Below are 18,237 nucleotides of genomic sequence, written 5' to 3'. Positions count from 1 at the left end.
GATCTTATACACCAAATTAGGCATTTGGTGTGAAATGACGAGAATTAAGATAGGAAAGATTTTATTTACGATCGACGTGTAAACCTCCCCATCACTCCGAAAAGTTACATGCCAGTTCTAATACTGTATTTAAACGTTTAAAAATCTGAACACATAAAGTTTCCAGATCTGGTCGGAAACAGACCATAGATATGAACAAATAATAGCATATAGCACATAAAAGCATTTTAGGCATCTTTCCTAAAATAAACTAGTGCTTGTGTCAAAAATATAATAGACACTCATCTCACAATCATCGCTTAGCATTCTAAGTTTAAGTCTAGAAATCCTACAAATTCCTAGTTCGCTTAAACTAATGCTCTGATACCAACTGTGACATCCCCATTTTTCACGGCCAGAAAAGACAGATTTTGTTTATGCTTTATAAAAATCAGAGTACTTCTTTTGATAAAAATGTTGCGAAATTTGTTCCCAGTAAAACATGATAAATACGTTATCAAAGCATTTCTGAAGAAATGTATTTTTATTCATTTTAAAACATTTGGGATGTCATTGTCAATACAGAAACATAAGCATAAACAGAACTTAAATTTATTTACACTAGTGATCTACATCTCTTTAATCTCTCGGTGTAATGTAACTTCATATCGATACCTGTGATACAAATAAGCTTGAGTGGGTCAGGTTGGTAAACCTGGTGCGTACATAGGGTTTTCAACCCACAATACTTTAATTATTATGTTTAAACATCAAACAATCAACCCAATTACCCATCCCCATTATCTTCCTTACTCTTAAGGTCTACCCTAAGAGTCATCTATCCTGCATTCGTTCATTCTGAAGTCCATTGCTTACAGGGTTTATATGACATGCACTAAGTCCATAGTTGCCAGTGCTCGTTCGTAAAGCACTAATTCCATAGCTGCTAATGTTCATTCGTCGGGTACTAAATCCATAGCTACCAGTGTTTATCTAATAGGTACTAAGTCCATAGCTACCAACGTGTTTATCTAACAGGTACTAAGTCCATAGCTACCAACGTTTATTCGATAAGTACTAAGTCCATAGCTGCTGATGTTATTTGTTAGGCACTAAGTCTATAGCTGCCAATGTTCACTCATATCATCTTTCATCTCTCATCATTCATCTACCCATGTTTTACCCAACATATTCGTAGATATAAAATACATATACAGTTTAAATTATTTAAAACATGTATAAAATTGTTCATTCATCATAGATAGCAAGTATACAGGTTATATGCACACATAGCACGTAATTTACATAAAATACTTCATATCTATGTGTAAGATGAAAGTATCTATGCACTCACAGCACGTAATTTATATTAAATACTTCATATCTATGTGTATGATGAAAGTAACTATGCACTCACAGCACGTAATTTATATTAAATACTTCATATCTATGTGTAAGATGAAAGTAACTATGCACTCACTTGTTAAAGTGATGATTCCAAACTCGGGCAGCGCTTCGCTTCTAACGATTCTATTTTCCTTCGACGAAACCTAACATTATTATCGCTAAGTTTTAGTCTAATCTTTATTGCGACTAATTATCAGTCTAAATTCATCATAAAATCAAAGTCTACTTTCATGATCTATCAAGTAAGGAACAATCAGGTAGGATCATATCGGAGGTAGGGTCCGTTTGGTATACGAAGTATACTGTTTGGAAATCCCACTTTAAACACCTCACTAAATCACAGCCTAGACATCATCCCTGTAAGTAGATCAATCAGTATAATGACTTGGAATCACTGATAAATCTTATTTATAGGTTCATAATAACGATATTATATTTAAATATAATCTATATTTAAAGTAGGGTATGCGTATCTCACTTACAGCGGGTTTTGCTAAAAACCGGGTTCCGCTGGAGCAGAGTTTCTGAGCCGAAAATCTCTTTTTCTCGGAGCCTTCTGGAGCTCCAGGTCTTTCCTCTAGAAACTTGAGGTTACTAGGGATTTAGAGGGGTTTTGGGAGTCTATAGAGAAGTTAGAGAGAGAAAGAAAGGCTTATGGTGTGAAGAAAATATGAAGAGTTCATCTCTTATTTATAGGGGTTTTATCGTAGAGTAGGCTCTAACTTTCGTCCGTATCTTCCGCGTACGAGCTCCGTTTTCTACGTTCTTTATATCCACACGTTGGTATTTACAAGTACTACAACTTTCATTTAGACCTCGTCGGCTAATTCTCATTTTATCTCCGATTTGCAAAATTGTATCGAATTTATCGCGCTCGAAGAGTAGGGACTAAGGGCCTGTTTGATATCCGTCTGACCGAGTCGGGTCAGACATTTTTGGCTGAATCGGTCAGCTAAAGCTGTTTGGTAAAACAACGGACTGACTGAGAAAAGGAAAACTGTTTCCGGTTGTGCCCTTCCCTACGTTCCTTGTTCACGCCTCTGTCCTTATCGATCGAACTCCTCTCCTCTTCTCATCAGGTACGCCTTCTCCTATTCTCCTCATGAAATTGATTTCATGCGTCTGCACTATGCTTCTTCTTGTCGGGGATTTCTTTCGTCGTCTTCATTCTTCTTCTTTAATCGATTCATGAAATCGTTTTTGAAATTGATTCACGAATCCGTTTTTGAAATTGATTGATATCAAACCATCTCCTACAGGTTCTTCATCTCGTCTTCATGTTCATCCTTGAAATCGATTCTTGAAATTAATTCTTTGATTCGATGGACATGAGTTTCCATCACAAAACGCCTCCTGCTGCTCTCTTAAATACTTGATACCTCTCATCTTGTCGTTGCTCTGCGTTGGAGTCTAGAAGTCTAAACTTTCAGCCGACCACAATCTCAAGGTTTTTCTTTTCTATTTCATCTTTGTTGCCTGTGGTTGAGATAGTATATGAGTTATTTCAAAAGTTTTTCTTTTCCTTTTTTTCTGAAAAAGCATTGTTTCCCTTGGGGCATGAATGACCTTAATGAAAAAGCTTTGAGCTTGTGATGCTCAAGTTATCTTTTTTGCTTTTAGTACTATATATGGGTGAAAGTTGTCTTTATAACTTGATTGCTTTTAAACTCATTTTTGCTCCATAGGAATTAGTTGATCTATACCAGTTCATTCATTTTTATGTCTTTGTTGTTTTGTTTATTTCATACTTCACATAAACAAAATGTTTTTCTGTTTTTAGACTTGTAGTTTACTGACATATTATTTTGCTTTATTTGGTTGATTAGTTCTATTGCTACTCATCAACTTCAGCCTAGTGTGTTTGTTAGGGGTAAAAATGGAAAATAGTTAATTAAATTGAGCTAAATATAGTTGGAAAATCTTTGGTAGTGGAAGGGTATTTTGGGTAATTTAGGTTTTATCTATGTTAAAAGGTTTAGCCTAATGAGGGGGGTATCATCTTTTTTTTTTTGAAATCTGCACTTGTACCTTGTGAATAAGAACAATATTGTTTCTATATATTATTGATAAGTATCTATTATGTTTGTTGGACATTTGTTGCTCTATTGTATTTTTCTTTATGTGTTTGGATTGAAATCAAATGTCCGAGTCTGATCAGATGTACAATTAAGAAGCAGGGTAAAATGGTCATTTTTTATCAGTCAGCACATTCAGTCAGATATACAATCAAACAGAATGGTTTCTTACCCAGTCAGGAATTCTTACCCAGACAGACCTTTTTCAATCAGCTCTTTATCAGTCAGCAACTATCAAACGGGACCTAAGTTTCGTCCATATCGTTCGCATACGAGCTCTATTAACAACGTTCTTTATATCCACGTGTTGGTATTTACGAGTACTACAGCTTTCATTTAGATCCTGTCGGATAATTCTCACTCTATCTCGGATTTACAAAACTTTATCGAATTCGCCGCACTTGAAGAGTAGGGACTAAGTTTCATCAATATCTTTCACATACGAGCTCCGTTTTCGACTGTCTTTTTATCGTTGAGCTCCTATTAACGAGATCTTCAATTCTCTTTTAGACCATTTTGGTTAAAAATCGACCGATGTAAAATTCGAATTTCGGGTTGTGCACTGCTATTCTAAATCTTAGAAAAATCATATCTTCCTCATACGAAGTATGATTTGGACGTTCTTTTTATGCACACTCTCGGTTTAACATATATTACGACTTTCATTTAGATTACTAAGGCTAGAAAGTATTTTATCGTAAATTCATTTTTTACGATTCCCGGTGTTGTGCCGGTTTTGCCGTAAAACTTCGACGGGTCATAACTTCTTCGTTATAACTCGGATTTCGGTGTTATTTATATGTACGGAACCCTTGTGACATATACTATAACTTGGTTAAGATTAATCCTTCTAAATAATATTCCATAAAAAAGTCATTTTTGACGCTCATTGTCTCTAAATTGATTAGCCCAAATCTGCGGGCGTTACACAGATTTTACGAAAGAGGGTGGAGAATATGTTTTATAATGGTTGTTTTGAGGAGAAGATGGGGGGTACTTTCGGAAAAAACGGATCTGGTTCGTTCCACAAGGGAGTGCCTTGTGGTGTGGTGGTTTCTGGAGTTATGGAAGATGATGAACCAAAGAGACCAGTTGATCGTTTCTTTCTTGCTGCTTCTTTCTTTAGTTTCCTTGCAGTTCGCTCGATTTCTGGATCAAAAGCTAGAGGTGTACCTGAACGAAAATTTTTTGGCATAAAACTATTAGAAAGCACCGTGTCCCTGGCAATGGCGCCAATTTTTTAACACATTTTCGCACACGTATTAAGCAAATAAAAATATCACTGTTGGTTGCACTAAAAATATAGCACAAGGAAGCAGGGTCAAATCCTCAGGGACACAGCCTAATGGTCAATGCCTTTTTGCATCAGGCACAATCTAGTTAAGACGGAAATTATTAAGAAGGGGGATTTTGATTAAAACAAAAAACTAAAAATGTAGTGATATTGAATTAAACGAAAGTCAATAATAAAAACGGTTTTAGCTATGCTTTGACTTTCCTAATCATGCAACTAGCCCATATATGATTATTTGAGACGCATTATATCTAAGCCGGTACTGAGAAAAACTAACAAGCTCTAGTATAATCTCTTTTACTTATATTAGTTAACCAAAACAAGCTCTTTGAATTAACCATAACTTTTTATTGTTCAATTAAACAAGCTCTTAATTTAATCAGAAAAATTACATTAAACTCTGTGTAAAATTCCCAGCAATACCCAATACTTCTCATAAGCTCGGAAGCGTAAAGGTATGATTTTTACATTTTATATCAGAGTTAAATCCCAAAACGGAACCAATCTGATACTTATTACTTTTACCAGTTGACAAGAACAATTACGGATTTTATTAACTGATTAACTGGAATGATAAAACCCTAGCTAGGTGATCAGATTAACAAGAATTTAAAACCAAACATTCATTAAGCTGAAAACTAAAAAATCTAGATAGAAAAACAAAACGAAAATCAAATCTAAAAGCTAATCACATGAGAAGTACTAGTCTATGCAGAACTGAAAACTAAAGTTTAGCCAGACATGGCCAAAAACGAAATCAAACTAGATAAAAGAAACATTTACTGATCAATCTAGATAAAATAAATGTGTGAGATGATTCGTAGTCTTCAGATCTTCAAAAGTCGCTGAAAGAATTCAAAAATCGCCTTCTGAAGTGGTTTTCTTCTGTCTGGAATCGTCCAACCCCTACAACTGATTATGAGGGTTGTATTTATATTCAACGTGGAAGCTTCCGGAACAAGAATTTGATAACATGCGATCGCATGTATCAAAGTTGCGATAGCATGTATTGAAGAAAACGCATCTCGGGACTTTTTAATGAAGTAGGATGCTATTTTGAGGCATTTTGGCAAAGTTGCGATCGCAAGTAACCAATATGCGATCGCAAGTTTCTCTAAAAATGCGTACCAGGACAATTTAATGACATGCAATGCTATTCTGGGATTTTTGGACATACATACGATCGTAGGTCCTTGTCTATGCGATCGCAACTTCTTAAAAAATCTTCCAGGATTGCATCTGATTGAAGCCCAAAGTCAAATTTGAAGTTTTCGGAGTTGCGGCACAAACATGCAATCGCAAGTTTGCCCCATGCGATCACATGTACATCTTTTTTTTTAATTATCGACATGAAAAATTCTCGAAACTGATTTGCGCAGAAAATGCTACCAACTTGAGATCGCAGGTTCCCCCATGTGATCGCATGTATGTGTTTTCTGCTTGTTTCGGACGTGATTCTTCGGTTTAAGCATTCCTTATTATTCCTTAGCATCCTTATTCAGTCATAACTCCATTTTAAGCTCCAAACGCGCATCCAACTGCTCCTAAAGCACTGCTCCACTCGAACTATCTGAAATTTACATAAAAACATGAGCAGTACGGGAATTCTAACAGAATACATAAGCTGAACACTATTTAAATAAATGACATGCAAATGTACAAAATATGATGCTAAAATGATAATAAAAACTACCTAAAAGATGCATAAAACGACATCTAACACCTTTCATGGTGAGATGCCAAAGCTCCTGCACCGGAGCCTGGACCTCCTGTCGGGGGCAGTAATCCTTGATCATCATTTGTTTTAGAGGTTCCCAGCCCATGGCATAAGCTTCAGCAATTCCCATGAACTTCGCATGATTATTCCACCAAGTTAGGGTGGAATCCAGCAATGTGCAGGTAGCATACTTGACTCGATAGTCCTCAGTGCAAGTATTGATGCGAAATACTGCTTCCATCTTTTCTATCCAGTGGGATAGACCAACGGCTCCTTCCATTCCGTAGAAGGATCGAGGTTTGCAACCTATATAATCCTTGTATGAATAAGGCCCTGAATTGTTTTAGTTAATTATTGGAGTACCGCCACCATTTCTACTAATTCTGTAGTTTTCATTCTGAGAAGCCTCATATGCAGTTAAGGTTGTGGCAATCCCTTACGCAAGCAGGGTCTGCATTAGAGCAGGATCCATTTGAAATGGTGGGTTTGAGGTATTGATAACTAGCGGGGTTTAGTCTAGAGTTCCTTCCGGAGTTTGAGTTACTCCTGGTGTAACCCCTAAAGTGACTCTGGGAGTGGCTCAGGGAGTTGACGGTGGACGAGCTCACAGACTCTTTCATGGGGCCATTATCCTACACGTTTAGAAAAATACATTTAATATATTTATACTTTTTAGCCATGAACAAGTATGTATGAGTTGTATTTTTGTGTAATTTTGTTCCCAAAATCTTACATATTTCCATGTTATAGAGTGAAAATTCTTAACTGATATTTCACTAAGTAATGATAATGTTTTACAAGCAATACAGACAATATGTTTCAACATTTAACAAAATACTGAAAATCGATTCATAAATTAGAACTGCTTGTTTTCGGTTACAAAAGGTTACAAACAATACCAACCGTGAGATGTAATATTGTGGAATCATGTTCTTAAAAATAAGAATTGCATTGCCAAAGGTCTAGTTGGATAGGACTTTGGAACTCATTTGACATCAAGTCTTATGATTAATGTGACTCCTATTTGTCAAGACAGATGATAAAAGCACTATGTGATAGTGTGAATATATGTTGGAATTAGTTTTGATTAATGGTCCATTCTGTCACACCTCCGAACCGTCGGAACGGACGGCAGAAACGTCCAGGGGCGGGGTGACGTCATGCGTAGTATCACAACAATTGTATCATAGTAAGCGTAGTAAACACAACCATTACATTATAATATGAATATTTACATTGTTTAAAAAAAACATAGTTTGTTCATAACAGTATATAACAAAAAGTAAAAGACGTGACTCCAAAATGCTCCGTCTTCTCCAAAAGTTGGCAAGAGTACCTGTCTATTGTTGCCTTGAGAATACAAGCAGTTTTAAAATATCAGCATAAAGCTGGTGAGTTCATAAGCGTTTAGTTCTGGTGAAAGAAAAGTTTCTTTGAGACTTTGAAAAGTGTTTCCCAACAAAATCCTATATTTTCTTATGAAAGATGTATGATTAACCATTTGTTGTATGTTAAACAGTTCGTTTATGTAAAGTTGTGTTCTCCCAGGAAAATCATATTTTTTTCCTTAAAAGTTGATAGTTGGTTATCTGTTCTTGTCTGAATTGTACGAGTATCTACCATACTTGTATAGTTAGATGTAGTTTCCTTGAAAAAACCCTGTTTGTCCTCTGTGAGATGTATTAGCCTTATTACATAAATAAAACTAATAAATAGGTAGTGAACTACATCCTAAGGGTATTACTAATGCCCTCTAGTAATAAAATCGGTAATTACTTTGAGGCTAGTTCACTTGTTTCATTATTACAAAAGTAAATCTCTGTTATCTAGGTTGCGAGTTTTATAACCATACATTAAACTTGATACGGCACGTAACGGGGGCCAGTATCCTTTTATGACTTTGTCACCCCAGGCATGACTGCCTAACTGTAGCTAGCAGTTTAGGTGCGGGATAGTCAGTCCCGTATAGATCTATACACAATAGTCACGCTCTCCCTCCAAGAGATTCTGGTTACAAGGGTTAGTCCTACACTCTCGAATCCGGTGGAGTGTTACCAAGGACGTGTCTCCAACTTAAAATAACAAATTTACAAGTAATAATACCAAAAATCCTGTTTATGTTTTGTATAAATCCTTTATAAAATATCACATTTTATGACAAGATTTACAAGTTCCTTGCTTTAGTTTTGAAAACTGTTTCTACGAGTTGATTTCTTAATCATTTGGTAAAACGGTTTTCTGTGTTAAAAGCATACCGAACATATAATTATTTTATGCAAAATGAAATAACTTGAGCACAAGTTTCCTTGTACTTTTCCTTGTATTCTCCCCCTGAAAACATGAAAACTCGGAAAAAGCATAGGGGTATGAACTCACAGTTTGACGTGGGATTCGGGTGTAAGTTGTTAGGAATTGCTGAGTGTCAAATAAAGCCTCGGGCATAAACGGATCCTATTTAGCATGTAAAAGTACATATATGCATTAGGTGAGGGCTTAACACTATTTGTTATGGAAGGAAATCATCCTAGGGACTAGGAAACATTTAAAACTAAATGTTAGAATCACATGTGATTGAAGAGGGGAGTTTGCGGCCGAAATTGGGAGTGTACGGTCAAGGGTTTGCGGCCCAATCGAGTTTACGGCCCAAGTGTTTGCGGTCCATGGGTTTACGGCTCATGGGTTTACGGCCTATGGGTTTACGGCCCATGTGTTTACGGCCGTAAACACTTGGTGAAAGATGCGATTTTCGGTGTTTCAAGGTCCTTTCTAGCCTTCTGGAAGTGTTCTAAACCTCGTTTTTAGGCTTAGGAGGGTGTTGTGGCAACTTTGCACCACTAAAATAGAGTTTACGGTCAAGGGAGATTGCCTTGGCCGTAAACACCCTTCTGGTCACGATTTATAGATGTTTAACAAGTGATTCTTGTATCCAACAAGCTAAGAGCAGTGTACTTACGTAATGGAAGCTTGAAATGAGGTTTTTAGCCACCAAGAACTAGTGTGTGTTCTTGATGTTCTTGGTGAGAGAGAAAATCTAGAAAAATATGAGATTCATGAGATAGGAACATGGATTTACCACTAGAAATGGATTTGAAACAACATTTAAGGTGGAAAAACACTTCTTGAAGATCTTGGAGGGAATTTGGAAGTTTGTAGAGAGAGAGAGAGAGAGAGAGTAGAGAGAGAAAGCTTCTGGAGTGTGTAAAGTGAGAAATGAAGGCCCCTCATCCCTTATATAGGGGTGAGTTTACGGCCAAGGGGTAGGGTGGAGGGTTTACGGCCGTGAACAGGATTTACGGTCGTAAACAGGGTTTACGGCCGTAAACTGAGTTTGCGGCCGTGAACTCCTCTCGAAGGGTTGTTTGGCCCGGATGCTATGCGTTGACTTGGAAAAACTCATTTTTTGGACCCAAACTTGGATTGTACTAAGCTTAGAATATTCCGTTAGAACAAAATAGTGCTAACATGAACGGAAATAAATAAATAAAATCTAAATTTTAATAACGGAAACTAGGTAAGGATAACGGAAAAAGTTTCGGGTTGTCACATCATCCCCCCGTTAGAGGGAATTTCGTCCCGAAATTCGAACATAGAATACAAATCATGGTTTAGAAAAGAGATGCGGATACTTCTGTTTCATCTGGTCTTCGCGCTCCCAAGTGAATTCGGGTCCCCGCTTGGCATTCCAGCGAACCTTCATTATCGGGATGTGACTTTGTTTCATTCGTTTGATCTCTCTATCCACGATTTCGACTGGTTCTTCCACGAAGTTCAGGTTCTCGTTGATCTTAATCTCATCGAGAGGAATCGTAAGGGTTTCGTCGGATACGCATTTCTTAAGATTAGAAACATGGAAGACAGGATGAATGTTGCTAAGTTCTTGCGGTAAACGAAGTTTGTAGGCTACGGGACCGATCCTAGCGAGGATCTCGAAGGGTCCTATGTATCTTGGATTTAGCTTTCCACGCTTTCCGAAGCGTATCATGCCTTTCCAGGGCGAGACCTTCAACAGAACACGGTCTCCAACCTGGAACTCCAAGGGTTTTCGTCGTTTGTCGGCGTAGCTCTTTTGTCGATCTCGTGAGGCTTTAAGTCGTTCTCGGATTTGTACGATCTTTTATGTGGTTTCGCGGATGATTTCTGGGCCAGTGAGAGTGATGTCAGGGACTTGCCCCTTGGCTAGCTGCGTGTCGCCCACCTCAGCCCATCACAAAGGGGATCTGTACTTGCGACCATAAAGGGCTTCGAAAGGCTTAGCCTTGATGCTGGTGTGGTAACTGTTGTTGTAGGAAACTCAACCAAGGGCAAATGGGTGTCCCACGACTCACCGAAGTCAATGACACATGCTCTCAACATGTCTTCCAAGGTCTGGATGGTTCTCTCACTCTGCCCATCTGTCTGAGGATGGTAAGCGGTGCTCATATCCAGCTTAGTTCCAAGAGCCTTCTGTAGTGACTGCCAGAACCTCGAAGTGAACCTGCTATCTCGATCAAAGATAATGGACACAGGCACACCATGCAGTCGAACTATCTCTCGGATGTAGATTCGCGTGAGTCTCTCCATTTTGAAGTTTTCTTTGATCGGTAGGAAGTGGGCGGATTTAGTCAGTCGGTCAACAATTACCCAGATGGCGTCGTGCCCACTCGGAGACTTGGGTAATTTGGTGAGAAAATCCATAGTAATTCTCTCCCATTTCCACTCAGGTATATCCGGCTGGTGGAGTAGACCTGAGGGCTTCTGATATTCGACCTTCACCTTGGCGCAAGTCAGGCACTTGCCCACGAAGGTAGCGATCTCTGCTTTCATGTTCGGCCACCAATACAGTTTCTTGAGATCGAGGTACATCTTGTCCGAGCCTGGATGAACGGAGTATCTGGTCTTGTGAGCTTCGTTCATTACAACCTCTCTGTAACCATCGAACTTTGGGGTCCAGATCTGGTCCATGAAATAATAGACTCTGTCTCCCTTGATCTCTAGGTTCTTTAACATTCTTCTCAAGGCTTCACCCGGCATGTTCTCTGGTTTTAAGGCTTCCAACTGAGCCTCCTTGATTTGCGTGGGTAAATGGGAATGGATAGTCATGGTCAGTGCCTTCACTGTACGACCTGAGTATTCCTTCCGGCTGTGACAACCCGAAACTTCTACCTTGTACCTTAGTCAAATTCTATCAATGTTAAACTCGTTTCAGCTATCTTTTAGCATTGTTTTGAGCCTGTTTGGATGATCTAAAGCCTTGTACAACCAAAGTTTGAATTAGGGATGGGTTGGCTTAAGATTTAGGGTTGCAAAAAGGCCAAACACTCCATCAAAAGGAGTGTGTGGCCACACACATGAGTGTGTGGCCGCACACCCGAGTGTATGTCCGCACACATGAGTGTGTGGCCGCACACCCGAGTGTATGGCCGCATACATGAGTGTGTGGCCGCACACCCGAGTGTATGGCCGCACACCCGAGTGTATGGCCGCACACATGAGTGTGTGGCCGCACACCCGAGTGTATGGCCGCACACCCGAGTGTATGGCTGCACACACGAGTGTGTGGCCGCACACCCATCATCCAGCCGCACACTCATCCCTATTTATATAGGGTGACCCCTTCACTCATTCCTTTCATTTGGTTGCACTCTACTTCCTCTCTCTAAAAACTTCATCCAAGAACGCTCTCAAGGCCTGAAAAACGTGAGTTTTCCATCACTTAGTTTATCATGCATGAAGGACCCATTGATCTAAGCCCTTAACCATCAAAGTTCAACATGTTCTCCATCACATGAAGGTGTACGGCCGCACACCTTCATAAGGTGGCCGTACATACCTTAAAGCTCTCCAAGGTGAAGAGGTTGGCCTTCATTCACTAGTAGGACTTGGTATTAGCACTAGAACATCTAAAAATCGACATTTCGGGCACAAATGAGGAGTGTACAGCTGCACACTCCTGTGTACGGCCGCACACACCCTCTGTACGGCCGCACACTCCTGTGTGCAACCGCACACACAGCCTGGCCGCACACACACCCTAATGACCATACACCTCCTTTGTTTGATCACATAAGGTCCTGACAAGCATTTCCAAGTCTTTAGGGTGGTTTCCCGTCATGTTTTGTCATGGAATACCTAAGTCTAATACATATATGTGCTATTCTATGTTACTAGGATCCACTTGAGTGCGAAACCTCAATTGACACTCAACACTCGTAACCGATCATCCGCTCGAATCATCCGTCAAACAGTGAGTTCATACCCCTACATTTTCCGTGTTTTTAAAGTTTTCAGTGGGGGAATACAAGCAAAAGCATAAGGAAACTTGTTCTCAAAATATGTTATTTTGCTTAAGATAATTATATTTTTAGTATGCTTTTAACAAGGAAAACAGTTTTACCAACCGATTAAGAAATCAACACGTGGAAACAGTTTTCCAAACTAGGGTAACGAACTTTTGAATCATATGATAAAATGAATTATTTATAAAGGATTCGTGCAAAGCATAAACAGGATTTTCAGTATTATTACTTGTAAATTTGTTAGGCTAAGTTGGAGACACGTCCTTGGTAACACTCCCACAGAATCAGAGTGTAGGACTAGCACTTGTAACCAGAATCTCTTGTAGGGAGAGCGTGACTGTTGTATATAGATCTATACGGGACTGACAATCCCGCACCTCACTGCTAGCTACAGTCGGACCGGCAGGTCTGCAGGTGAGAAAGTCATTAAGGATACAGGCCGTTGCCGGCTATATCCAGTCAGTTATGGTTATAAAAACTCAAAACCTAGATAACAGATATTTACTTTTGTAATAATGAATCAAGTGAACTAACCTCAAAGTAATAACCGATTTAATTACTGGAGGGTATTAATAATAATATCTTCAGGACTTAGTTCATCACGGTTTTCTTTTATTTAGTTTTTTTTAAGACTAATATACTTCTCTGGGTGTAACCAGGGTTTTTAAAAGAAAACTACTTTTATATACACGAGTATGGTAGATACTTGCAAACATCAGTTTAAAACGGATAATCAACCTTCAACCTTCAGGGAAAATATAGGATTTTCCCGGGATAAACCGGCTATTCAAAACGGATTGTTTTACAACCAACGGATAATCATATTCATTCCACGACTCATTGGATTGTACATGTTCTGTATGAACCTGGAAGTCATGGAATGAATGGTTTTTCAAACACGCTTTTCATAAGAAAATATAGGATTTTCTTGAGGAACAATTTTCAAAAGGATTCAAGAAACATTTTCCCACCAAAACTAAATGCTTATGAACTCACCAGCTTTATGCTGATATACTTTCAAAACTGCTTGTATTCTCAGGGAATCAGTAGACAGGTACTTCTTGGATTAGAGGAGTCGGAGCAATAAGAGTCATGTTTTTCTATATTTTACATACTTTAGATGTATTTAAAACAAGTTTCAAACCGATGTAAACACTTTTCATGATGGTATTCAATGTTTGGTTGTGTTTACTATGCTTGCTATACAAATGTTGTGGTACTACACATGACGTCCTCCACCCCAGAACGATTCCGCCATCACGGTTTCGGGGTGTGACAGATTGGTATCAGAGCTATTGTTTATAGTGAACTAAGTATACCGAACCTTACATGGTATACAACTATAAACACCAAGGGGTCGAAGTGCTCTGAACTAAAAGTATACTTTTAAAAATATAAGTATTTTTACAAAAAGTATACAAGTATACCTACATACCAGAAACAATATCATGAGTAGAACAAAACAAAAGTATTTTGGATGTTGAACACTGTGGTTAAACCTGGGCAGTTATGTAATCATGTCTAGGGTCAATATAGCCTGATCAACTATATTTATTCGAGACATGACCAACATGTGCTTGGGAGTGACTGTAGTGTTGCAACAGGCCTAAAACTTACCTAGTATCCATTCAACAAGGTATCAAAAGAACAAAACATGCAACTTAAAATACTATAGGAGTATTTTAGCCAGAGCCGAATACATTGTAGAAATTCATTCCTAGTGTTGCTACCTATTCGTTTCTTAGCGATAACTTACTTGCATTAGTAACCTTCCTGTGCTTATCGCTTGGTAGAACACTTTTATCATCAGGATGAAATATATCTCGTTTCATATATCTTGAGGACTTACCATCCTCTTCTTCCTGATTGTTTCTAGAAAAAGATGCCTCCTCGACCAAGACCCAACAGAAGGGACAACACTACGCCACCACCACCACCTCCCCAGTTCGACCCCATCATGTTCCAGACAGCAGTTACCGCCGTTGTAACCGCATCAATGGCACAAGTAAACTCTGGTGGGACTGGAGGTGGAACCGATCCGCAAAGACAAGACGGAAGTCAGGGACATCAAAAGGAGTGTTCCTACAAGGACTTCATGACTGCAAAACCCAAGTCCTTCGATGGAAACGGAGGAGTCATCGCTCTGACTCGATGGTTCGAGAAGATCGAATCCATCTTCGAAATTTGTGCCTGTTCCGAAACAAACAAGGAGAAGTTCGCCGCCTGTACCTTCACCGACAGAGCCTTGACTTGGTGGAATGGTCGAGTCAAAACCCTAACCCTACCGGTGGCTAATGCCATGGGTTGGGAAAGGCTGAAGGAACTCATGCTTGCAGAATACTGCCCGAGGGGCGAAGTGCAAAATTTGGAGCAAGAACTTTGGAACTAGAAGATGAAGGGTTCTGACATCGCCGCCTACACTGCTAGGTTCTGTGACTTGGCACTCCTCTGTCCGGGAATGGTCACCCCGGAAAGCAAGAAAATCGAGAGGTACATCTGGGAGCTGACACAACCAACCAAAGGAAATGTCTTGGCTGCGAGGCCGACCACATTTGAGAGCGCCAAGGATCTGGCTCAGACTCTGATCGATCATGGAGTCTATCTTGACGAGGTGACGGCTGCGCCTGCACCACAGAAGGAGAGTAGTGGGAAGAAGAGATTTCGAAACAAGCTCAAGGGCCAGTCCTCTCAAGAGCCCTCCAAGAAACAACAAATAGTGGCAGTCCACGCTGCTACTACTCCTGCTACAGCCCCCGTTACTCCAACAAACCCCAGTCGCTACGCTGGAAAAATACCTCTGTGCAACAAGTGAAACTACCATCATCAGGGACAGTGCCGGGAGTTGTCGTGCACCAGCTGTGGCAAGAAGCGCCACACAGCTCGATTTTGTAAAGGACCAGTCCAACCAACCAATCAGGCTCCTGGGGCGGGTGCTGGCCAAGCCTGTTATGGCTGTGGAGAGGTTGGGCACTTCAAGAAAGATTGTCCCAAGGCAACAACAGGTGGCAATGCAGGAAGGGTGTTGGCAATGGGCCAGGAGGAAGCGGTCGCTGATCCTACCGTTGTTACGGGTACGTTCCTCCTTGACAACTCTCATGCATGCATTCTTTTCGATTCTGGTGCGGAGAGGAGTTTTGTGAGTCATGCATTCAAACATCTAATCAAACGTAAATCCCAACCTTTAACCGAAACGTTCACCTTCGAGATGGCTAACGGAGAGAAAGAAAGCGCAAACGACATATTCATAGGCTGTACTCTTACCTTAGGCAATCATTCCTTTCCTATCGACCTTATGCCAGTTTCCATAAAGAGCTTCGATGTCATCATCGGCATGGATTGGTTGAGCCCCAATTATGCTGATATTTTTTGTTACGAAAAAGCTATCCGTCTCAATCTTTCCCCGGATGAAACTCTTGTAATCTACGGCGATAAACTCAGTTCAAACCTTCACATCATTTCGTGCATCAAAGCCCAGAAACTCCTGCGGAAGGAGTGTTATGCATTCCTAGCTCACGTCATTAACGAGAAGCAGGAAGTTAAAGACCTCGAGAGCATCCCCGAAGTCTGCAACTTTCTCGATGTTTTTCCCGAAGATCTTCCGGGAATCCATGCTGAACGCCAAGTCGAGTTTCTTATCGACTTAGTCCTTGGAGCTACTCCCGTAGCTAAATCTCCCTATCGCCTAGCACCAGCAGAAATGCAGGAGCTATCTAGTCAGCTCAATGAGCTGCTCAGCAAAGGATTCATCAGACCGAGTTCCTCACCCTGGGGAGCCCCGATCTTATTTGTGAAAAAGAAAGATGGATCTTTTCGGATGTGCATTAACTATCGAGAGCTGAACAAGCTCACAGTCAAAAACCGGTACCCTCTTCCTCGAATCGACAACCTCTTCGATCAACTTCAGGGAGCCATCTACTTCTCGAAAATAGATTTAAGATCAGGGTACCATCAGCTATGATTCCATGAGGGTGATGTTCCTAAAACAGCATTTCGGACTCGATATGGTCACTACGAGTTCGTAGTTATGCCCTTCAGTCTAACCAACGCACCGGCTGTGTTCATGGACCTGATGAACCGGGTGTGCCGTCCTTTCCTGGACAAGTTCGTCATCGTGTTCATCGACGATATACTTGTCTATTCCAGAAGTGAGGAAGATCATAGACAGCACTTGAGATCGGTGTTGGAAACCTTAAGGACAGAGAAGCTGTACGCGAAATTCTCCAAGTGCGAATTCTGGATTCGAAAAGTAACCTTCCTAGGTCACGTGGTAAGCGAGGAAGGCATATACGTGGACCCCTCCAAAATCAAAGCGATAGAGAACTGGTCAGCATCGAAGACACCCACAGAAATTCGTCAATTTTTGGGCCTCGCTGGCTATTATCGCAGATTTATTCAAAATTTCTCCAGAATTGCCAAACCCTTAACCACTCTGACTCATAAAGGCGTACCCTTTTGTTGGAGTGAAAAGCAAGACACTGCGTTCCAAACATTGAAGCAGGCCCTATGCAGCGCACCTATCTTGTCCCTGCCCGAAGGGACGGAAGACTTCGTGGTCTATTGTGATGCATCCAATCAGGGCCTAGGGTGTGTGCTCATGCAACAAGGAAAGGCCATCGCCTATGCCTCGAGGCAGTTAAAAACACACGAAGTCAATTATACAACTCACGATTTAGAGTTCGGAGCAGTGGTCTTTGTGTTAAAGATCTGGAGACATTATCTCTACGGAACCAAGTGCACTATCTTCACCGACCATAAGAGCCTGCATCATATCTTTGATCAGAAGGAGTTAAACATGAGACAGCGACGATGGGTAGAGCTACTCAGTGACTACGAATTCGTTACCATCCCGGCAAGGCCAATGTGGTAGCAGATGCCCTCAGCCAAAAGGAGTATTCAGGGCGTAAGGTGAAGGCACTAACAATGACCATCCATTCCCATCTGTCCGCACAGATCAGAGAGGCTCAGCTGGGAGCCTTAAAACCAGAAAACATCGTGGATGAAGCCTTGAGGGGAATGGATAAGAACTTAGAGGTCAAGGGCGACGGAGTTTACTATTTCATGAACCGGATCTGGACTCCAAAGTTCGGTGGGTACAGAGAGGTTGTCATGAATGAGGCTCACAAGACGAAATACTCCGTTCACCCAGGTTCAGATAAGATGTATCTGGATCTCAAACAACTCTATTGGTGTCCAAACATGAAAGCGGAAATTGCAACCTTCGTGGGCAAGTACTTGACTTGCGCCAAGGTAAAGGTGGAATATCAAAAGCCCTCAGGTTTACTTCAACAGCCAGAGATACCTGAGTGGAAGTGGGAAAGGATAACCACGGATTTTATCACCAAATTACCCAGATCTCCGAGCGGGCACGACGCCATCTGGGTGATTGTCGATCGGTTGACTAAATCCGCCCACTTCCTGCCAATCAAGGAAAACTTCAAGATGGAGAGACTCACATGGATCTACATTCAAGAGATAGTTCACCTTCATGGG

Source organism: Lactuca virosa, chromosome 1 (genome assembly GCF_052849685.1).
Source record: "Lactuca virosa cultivar CGN04683 chromosome 1, Lactuca_virosa_CGN04683_v6, whole genome shotgun sequence".
Lineage (NCBI taxonomy): Eukaryota > Viridiplantae > Streptophyta > Magnoliopsida > Asterales > Asteraceae > Lactuca > Lactuca virosa.
The sequence above is the reverse complement of the archived record's forward strand: the minus strand, read 5'-3'. Positions refer to the sequence as shown.